The 10,395-nt window shown below is 37.1% G+C and overlaps 1 pseudogene; it reads left to right on the forward strand.

Annotated features, from left to right (window-relative positions):
• Window positions 1-10,064: 10,064 nt before the first annotated feature.
• On the forward strand, window positions 10,065-10,155 carry LOC130322950 (U2 spliceosomal RNA; annotated as a pseudogene).
• Window positions 10,156-10,395: the final 240 nt, after the last annotated feature.

Here is a 10,395-nt window from a genome sequence, read left to right on the forward strand (position 1 = left end):
GAGGATATAATACAGAGGATAGAGATGAAGAGGATATAATACAGAGGATAGAGATGAGAGGATATAATACAGAGGATGGAGATGAGAGGATATAATACAGAGGATAGAGATGAGAGGATATAATACAGAGGATGGAGATGAGAGGATATAATACAGGGGATAGAGATGAGAGGATATAATACAGAGGATAGAGATGAGAGGATATAATACAGAGGATAGAGATGAGAGGATATAATACAGAGGATAGAGATGAGAGGATATAATACAGAGGATAGAGATGAGAGGATATAATACAGAGGATAGAGATGAGAGGATATAATACAGAGGATAGAGATGAGAGGATATAATACAGAGGATAGAGATGAGAGGATATAATACAGAGGATAGAGATGAGAGGATATAATACAGGGGATAGAGATGAGAGGATATAATACAGGGGATAGAGATGAGAGGATATAATACAGAGGATAGAGATGAGAGGATATAATACAGAGGATGGGGATGAGAGGATATAATACAGGGGATAGAGATGAGAGGATATAATACAGAGGATAGAGATGAGAGGATATAATACAGAGGATAGAGATGAGAGGATATAATACAGAGGATAGAGATGAGAGGATATAATACAGAGGATAGAGATGAGAGGATATAATACAGAGGATAGAGATGAGAGGATATAATACAGAGGATAGAGATGAGAGGATATAATACAGAGGATAGAGATGAGAGGATATAATACAGAGGGATAGAGATGAGAAGGATATAATACAGAGGATGGAGATGAGAGGATATAATACAGAGGATAGAGATGAGAGGATATAATACAGAGGATAGAGATGAGAGGATATAATACAGAGGATAGAGATGAGAGGATATAATACAGAGGATAGAGATGAGAGGATATAATACAGAGGATGAGATGAGAGGATATAATACAGAGGATAGAGATGAGAGGATATAATACAGAGGATAGAGATGAGAGGATATAATACAGAGGATAGAGATGAGAGGATATACATACAGAGGATAGAGATGAGAGGATATAATACAGAGGATAGAGATGAGAGGATATAATACAGAGGATAGAGATGAGAGGATATAATACAGAGGATGGAGATGAGAGGATATAATACAGAGGATAGAGATGAGAGGATATAATACAGAGGATAGAGATGAGAGGATATAATACAGAGGATAGAGATGAGAGGATATAATACAGAGGATAGAGATGAGAGGATATAATACAGAGGATAGAGATGAGAGGATATAATACAGAGGGATAGAGATGAGAGGATATAATACAGAGGATAGAGATGAGAGGATATAATACAGAGGATAGAGATGAGAGGATATAATACAGAGGATAGAGATGAGAGGATATAATACAGAGGATAGAGATGAGAGGATATAATACAGAGGATAGAGATGAGAGGATATAATACAGGGGATAGAGATGAGAGGATATAATACAGAGGATGGAGATGAGAGGATATAATACAGAGGATAGAGATGAGGATATAATACAGAGGATAGAGATGAGAGGATATAATACAGAGGATAGAGATGAGAGGATATAATACAGAGGATAGAGATGAGAGGATATAATACAGAGGATAGGAGATGAGAGGATATAATACAGAGGATAGAGATGAGAGGATATAATACAGAGGATAGAGATGAGAGGATATAATACAGAGGATAGAGATGAGAGGATATAATACAGAGGATAGGAGATGAGAGGATATAATACAGAGGATAGAGATGAGAGGATATAATACAGGGGATAGAGATGAAGGATATAATACAGAGGATAGAGATGAGAGGATATAATACAGAGGATGGAGATGAGAGGATATAATACAGAGGATAGAGATGAGAGGATATAATACAGAGGATGGAGATGAGAGGATATAATACAGAGGATAGAGATGAGAGGATATAATACAGAGGATAGAGATGAGAGGATATAATACAGAGGATAGAGATGAGAGGATATAATACAGAGGATAGAGATGAGAGGATATAATACAGAGGATGGAGATGAGAGGATATAATACAGAGGATAGAGATGAGAGGATATAATACAGAGGATAGAGATGAGAGGATATAATACAGAGGATAGAGATGAGAGGATATAATACAGAGGATAGAGATGAGAGGATATAATACAGAGGATAGAGATGAGAGGATATAATACAGAGGATAGAGATGAGAGGATATAATACAGAGGATAGGAGATGAGAGGATATAATACAGAGGATAGAGATGAGAGGATATAATACAGAGGATAGGAGATGAGAGGATATAATACAGAGGATAGAGATGAGAGGATATAATACAGAGGATAGGAGATGAGAGGATATAATACAGAGGATAGAGATGAGAGGATATAATACAGAGGATAGAGATGAGAGGATATAATACAGAGGATAGAGATGAGAGGATATAATACAGAGGATAGAGATGAGAGGATATAATACAGAGGATAGAGATGAGAGGATATAATACAGAGGATAGGAGATGAGAGGATATAATACAGAGGATAGAGATGAGAGGATATAATACAGAGGATAGAGATGAGAGGATATAATACAGAGGATGGAGATGAGAGGATATAATACAGAGGATAGAGATGAGAGGATATAATACAGAGGATAGAGATGAGAGGATATAATACAGAGGATAGAGATGAGAGGATATAATACAGAGGATAGAGATGAGAGGATATAATACAGAGGATAGAGATGAGAGGATATAATACAGAGGATAGAGATGAGAGGATATAATACAGAGGATAGAGATGAGAGGATATAATACAGAGGATAGAGATGAGAGGATATAATACAGAGGATAGAGATGAGAGGATATAATACAGAGGATAGAGATGAGAGGATATAATACAGAGGATAGAGATGAGAGGATATAATACAGAGGATGGAGATGAGAGGATATAATACAGAGGATAGAGATGAGAGGATATAATACAGAGGATAGAGATGAGAGGATATAATACAGAGGATAGAGATGAGAGGATATAATACAGAGGATAGAGATGAGAGGATATAATACAGAGGATAGAGATGAGAGGATATAATACAGAGGATAGAGATGAGAGGATATAATACAGAGGATAGAGATGAGAGGATATAATACAGAGGATGGAGATGAGAGGATATAATACAGAGGATAGAGATGAGAGGATATAATACAGAGGATAGAGATGAGAGGATATAATACAGAGGATAGAGATGAGAGGATATAATACAGAGGATGGAGATGAGAGGATATAATACAGAGGATAGAGATGAGAGGATATAATACAGAGGATAGGAGATGAGAGGATATAATACAGAGGATAGAGATGAGAGGATATAATACAGAGGATAGAGATGAGAGGATATAATACAGAGGATAGAGATGAGAGGATATAATACAGAGGATAGAGATGAGAGGATATAATACAGAGGATGGAGATGAGAGGATATAATACAGAGGATAGAGATGAGAGGATATAATACAGAGGATGAGATGAGAGGATATAATACAGAGGATAGAGATGAGAGGATATAATACAGAGGATAGAGATGAGAGGATATAATACAGAGGATGGAGATGAGAGGATATAATACAGAGGATAGAGATGAGAGGATATAATACAGAGGATAGAGATGAGAGGATATAATACAGAGGATAGGAGATGAGAGGATATAATACAGAGGATAGAGATGAGAGGATATAATACAGAGGATAGAGATGAGAGGATATAATACAGAGGATAGAGATGAGAGGATATAATACAGAGGATAGGAGATGAGAGGATATAATACAGAGGATAGAGATGAGAGGATATAATACAGAGGATAGAGATGAGAGGATATAATACAGAGGGATAGAGATTGAGAGGATATAATACAGAGGGATAGAGATGAGAGGATATAATACAGAGGATAGAGATGAGAGGATATAATACAGAGGATAGAGATGAGAGGATATAATACAGAGGATAGAGATGAGAGGATATAATACAGAGGATAGAGATGAGAGGATATAATACAGAGGATAGAGATGAGAGGATATAATACAGAGGATAGAGATGAGAGGATATAATACAGAGGATAGAGATGAGAGGATATAATACAGAGGATAGAGATGAGAGGATATAATACAGAGGATAGAGATGAGAGGATATAATACAGAGGGATAGAGATGAGAGGATATAATACAGAGGATAGAGATGAGAGGATATAATACAGAGGATAGAGATGAGAGGATATAATACAGAGGATAGAGATGAGAGGATATAATACAGAGGATAGAGATGAGAGGATATAATACAGAGGATAGAGATGAGAGGATATAATACAGAGGATAGAGATGAGAGGATATAATACAGAGGATGGAGATGAGAGGATATAATACAGAGGATAGAGATGAGAGGATATAATACAGAGGATAGAGATGAGAGGATATAATACAGAGGATAGAGATGAGAGGATATAATACAGAGGATAGAGATGAGAGGATATAATACAGAGGATAGAGATGAGAGGATATAATACAGAGGATAGAGATGAGAGGATATAATACAGAGGATAGAGATGAGAGGATATAATACAGAGGATAGGAGATGAGAGGATATAATACAGAGGATGAGAGATGAGAGGATATAATACAGAGGATAGAGATGAGAGGATATAATACAGAGGATAGAGATGAGAGGATATAATACAGAGGATAGAGATGAGAGGATATAATACAGAGGATGGAGATGAGAGGATATAATACAGAGGATAGAGATGAGAGGATATAATACAGAGGATAGAGATGAGAGGATATAATACAGAGGATAGAGATGAGAGGATATAATACAGAGGATGGAGATGAGAGGATATAATACAGAGGATAGGAGATGAGAGGATATAATACAGAGGATAGGAGATGAGAGGATATAATACAGAGGATAGAGATGAGAGGATATAATACAGAGGATAGAGATGAGAGGATATAATACAGAGGATAGAGATGAGAGGATATAATACAGAGGATAGAGATGAGAGGATATAATACAGAGGATGGAGATGAGAGGATATAATACAGAGGATAGAGATGAGAGGATATAATACAGAGGATGGAGATGAGAGGATATAATACAGAGGATAGAGATGAGAGGATATAATACAGAGGATAGAGATGTAGAGGATATAATACAGAGGATAGAGATGAGAGGATATAATACAGAGGATAGAGATGAGAGGATATAATACAGAGGATAGAGATGAGAGGATATAATACAGAGGATAGAGATGAGAGGATATAATACAGAGGATAGAGATGAGAGGATATAATACAGAGGGATGGAGATGAGAGGATATAATACAGAGGATAGAGATGAGAGGATATAATACAGAGGATAGAGATGAGAGGATATAATACAGAGGATAGAGATGAGAGGATATAATACAGAGGGATAGAGATGAGAGGATATAATACAGGGGATAGAGATGAGAGGATATAATACAGAGGATGGAGATGAGAGGATATAATACAGAGGATGGAGATGAGAGGATATAATACAGAGGATGGAGATGAGAGGATATAATACAGAGGATAGAGATGAGAGGATATAATACAGAGGATAGAGATGAGAGGATATAATACAGAGGATAGAGATGAGAGGATATAATACAGAGGATAGAGATGAGAGGATATAATACAGAGGATAGAGATGAGAGGATATAATACAGAGGATAGGAGATGAGAGGATATAATACAGAGGATAGAGATGAGAGGATATAATACAGAGGATAGAGATGAGAGATATAATACAGAGGATAGAGATGAGAGGATATAATACAGAGGATAGAGATGAGAGGATATAATACAGAGGATAGAGATGAGAGGATATAATACAGAGGATAGAGATGAGAGGATATAATACAGAGGATAGAGATGAGAGGATATAATACAGAGGATAGAGATGAGAGGATATAATACAGAGGATAGAGATGAGAGGATATAATACAGGGGATAGAGATGAGAGGATATAATACAGGGGATAGAGATGAGAGGATATAATACAGAGGATAGAGATGAGAGGATATAATACAGAGGATAGAGATGAGAGGATATAATACAGAGGATAGAGATGAGAGGATATAATACAGAGGATAGAGATGAGAGGATATAATACAGAGGATAGAGATGAGAGGATATAATACAGAGGATAGAGATGAGAGGATATAATACAGAGGATAGAGATGAGAGGATATAATACAGAGGATAGAGATGAGAGGATATAATACAGAGGATAGAGATGAGAGGATATAATACAGAGGATAGAGATGAGAGGATATAATACAGAGGATAGAGATGAGAGGATATAATACAGAGGATAGAGATGAGAGGATATAATACAGAGGATGGAGATGAGAGGATATAATACAGAGGATAGAGATGAGAGGATATAATACAGAGGATAGAGATGAGAGGATATAATACAGAGGATAGAGATGAGAGGATATAATACAGAGGATAGAGATGAGAGGATATAATACAGAGGATAGAGATGAGAGGATATAATACAGAGGATGGAGATGAGAGGATATAATACAGAGGATAGAGATGAGAGGATATAATACAGAGGATAGAGATGAGAGGATATAATACAGAGGATAGAGATGAGAGGATATAATACAGAGGATAGAGATGAGAGGATATAATACAGAGGATAGAGATGAGAGGATATAATACAGGGGATAGAGATGAGAGGATATAATACAGAGGATAGAGATGAGAGGATATAATACAGAGGATAGAGATGAGAGGATATAATACAGAGGATAGAGATGAGAGGATATAATACAGAGGATAGAGATGAGAGGATATAATACAGAGGATAGAGATGAGAGGATATAATACAGGAGGATAGAGATGAGAGGATATAATACAGAGGATAGAGATGAGAGGATATAATACAGAGGATAGAGATGAGAGGATATAATACAGAGGATAGAGATGAGAGGATATAATACAGAGGATAGAGATGAGAGGATATAATACAGAGGATAGAGATGAGAGGATATAATACAGAGGATAGAGATGAGAGGATATAATACAGAGGATAGAGATGAGAGGATATAATACAGGAGGATAGAGATGAGAGGATATAATACAGAGGATAGAGATGAGAGGATATAATACAGAGGATAGAGATGAGAGGATATAATACAGAGGATAGAGATGAGAGGATATAATACAGAGGATGGAGATGAGAGGATATAATACAGAGGATAGAGATGAGAGGATATAATACAGAGGATAGAGATGAGAGGATATAATACAGAGGATAGAGATGAGAGGATATAATACAGAGGATGGAGATGAGAGGATATAATACAGAGGATAGAGATGAGAGGATATAATACAGAGGATAGAGATGAGAGGATATAATACAGAGGATAGGAGATGAGAGGATATAATACAGAGGATGGAGATGAGAGGATATAATACAGAGGATAGAGATGAGAGGATATAATACAGAGGATAGAGATGAGAGGATATAATACAGAGGATAGAGATGAGAGGATATAATACAGAGGATGGAGATGAGAGGATATAATACAGAGGATAGAGATGAGAGGATATAATACAGAGGATAGAGATGAGAGGATATAATACAGAGGATAGAGATGAGAGGATATAATACAGAGGATGGAGATGAGAGGATATAATACAGAGGATGGAGATGAGAGGATATAATACAGAGGATGGAGATGAGAGGATATAATACAGAGGATAGAGATGAGAGGATATAATACAGAGGATAGAGATGAGAGGATATAATACAGAGGATAGAGATGAGAGGATATAATACAGAGGATAGAGATGAGAGGATATAATACAGAGGATAGAGATGAGAGGATATAATACAGAGGATAGAGATGAGAGGATATAATACAGGGGATGGAGATGAGAGGATATAATACAGAGGATAGAGATGAGAGGATATAATACAGAGGATAGAGATGAGAGGATATAATACAGAGGATAGAGATGAGAGGATATAATACAGAGGATAGAGATGAGAGGATATAATACAGAGGATAGAGATGAGAGGATATAATACAGAGGATAGAGATGAGAGGATATAATACAGAGGATGGAGATGAGAGGATATAATACAGAGGATAGAGATGAGAGGATATAATACAGAGGATAGAGATGAGAGGATATAATACAGAGGATAGAGATGAGAGGATATAATACAGAGGATAGAGATGAGAGGATATAATACAGAGGATAGAGATGAGAGGATATAATACAGAGGATAGAGATGAGAGGATATAATACAGAGGATAGAGATGAGAGGATATAATACAGGGGATAGAGATGAGAGGATATAATACAGGGGATAGAGATGAGAGGATATAATACAGAGGATAGAGATGAGAGGATATAATACAGAGGATAGAGATGAGAGGATATAATACAGGGGATAGAGATGAGAGGATATAATACAGGGGATAGAGATGAGAGGATATAATACAGAGGATAGAGATGAGAGGATATAATACAGAGGATAGAGATGAGAGGATATAATACAGAGGATAGAGATGAGAGGATATAATACAGAGGATAGAGATGAGAGGATATAATACAGAGGATAGAGATGAGAGGATATAATACAGAGGATAGAGATGAGAGGATATAATACAGAGGATGGAGATGAGAGGATATAATACAGAGGATAGAGATGAGAGGATATAATACAGAGGATGGAGATGAGAAGATATAATACAGAGGATAGAGATGAGAGAATATAATACAGAGGATAGAGATGAGAGGATATAATACAGAGGATAGAGATGAGAGGATATAATACAGAGGATAGAGATGAGAGGATATAATACAGAGGATAGAGATGAGAGGATATAATACAGAGGATAGAGATGAGAGGATATAATACAGAGGATGGAGATGAGAGGATATAATACAGAGGATGGAGATGAGAGGATATAATACAGAGGATGGAGATGAGAGGATATAATACAGAGGATAGAGATGAGAGGATATAATACAGAGGATGGAGATGAGAGGATATAATACAGAGGATGGAGATGAGAGGATATAATACAGAGGATGGAGATGAGAGGATATAATACAGAGGATAGAGATGAGAGGATATAATACAGAGGATAGAGATGAGAGGATATAATACAGAGGATAGAGATGAGAGGATATAATACAGAGGATAGAGATGAGAGGATATAATACAGAGGATAGAGATGAGAGGATATAATACAGAGGATAGAGATGAGAGGATATAATACAGAGGATAGAGATGAGAGGATATAATACAGAGGATAGAGATGAGAGGATATAATACAGAGGATAGAGATGAGAGGATATAATACAGGGGATAGAGATGAGAGGATATAATACAGAGGATAGAGATGAGAGGATATAATACAGAGGATAGAGATGAGAGGATATAATACAGAGGATGGAGATGAGAGGATATAATACAGAGGATAGAGATGAGAGGATATAATACAGAGGATAGAGATGAGAGGATATAATACAGGGGATAGAGATGAGAGGATATAATACAGAGGATAGAGATGAGAGGATATAATACAGAGGATAGAGATGAGAGGATATAATACAGAGGATAGAGATGAGAGGATATAATACAGGGGATAGAGATGAGAGGATATAATACAGGGGATAGAGATGAGAGGATATAATACAGGGGATAGAGATGAGAGGATATAATACAGAGGATAGAGATGAGAGGATATAATACAGAGGATGGAGATGAGAGGATATAATACAGAGGATAGAGATGAGAGGATATAATACAGAGGATAGAGATGAGAGGATATAATACAGGGGATAGAGATGAGAGGATATAATACAGAGGATAGAGATGAGAGGATATAATACAGAGGATAGAGATGAGAGGATATAATACAGGGGATAGAGATGAGAGGATATAATACAGAGGATAGAGATGAGAGGATATAATACAGAGGATAGAGATGAGAGGATATAATACAGGCGACGCTTCTCGGCCTTTTGGCTAAGATGAAGTGTAGTATCAGTTCTTATCAGTTTCATGCCGGTTGTACACTATTCCAGTATGGAGCTGGTGGGGATGGCTGCTGCATGGTAGGGATCAGGTGTACCGGGGTGTTCCGGGGCGGGTTCTGAGGAATCAGCTCGACGGCTGCCCTGATGTGACCTGTTCCCTCGGGGTCTCGCCATGAGGTTGGGGGGTCTAGAGTTGAGGTACTTTTGTGCCTCGGGGAGTGGTGACCCAGAGGTGATGAAACTCACTGGGTGTATTGACTCACTGAGTTGAAGCACGGGCACCATGATCTCGTCACCTTG

Source organism: Hyla sarda, unplaced genomic scaffold (assembly GCF_029499605.1).
Source record: "Hyla sarda isolate aHylSar1 unplaced genomic scaffold, aHylSar1.hap1 scaffold_2404, whole genome shotgun sequence".
Lineage (NCBI taxonomy): Eukaryota > Metazoa > Chordata > Amphibia > Anura > Hylidae > Hyla > Hyla sarda.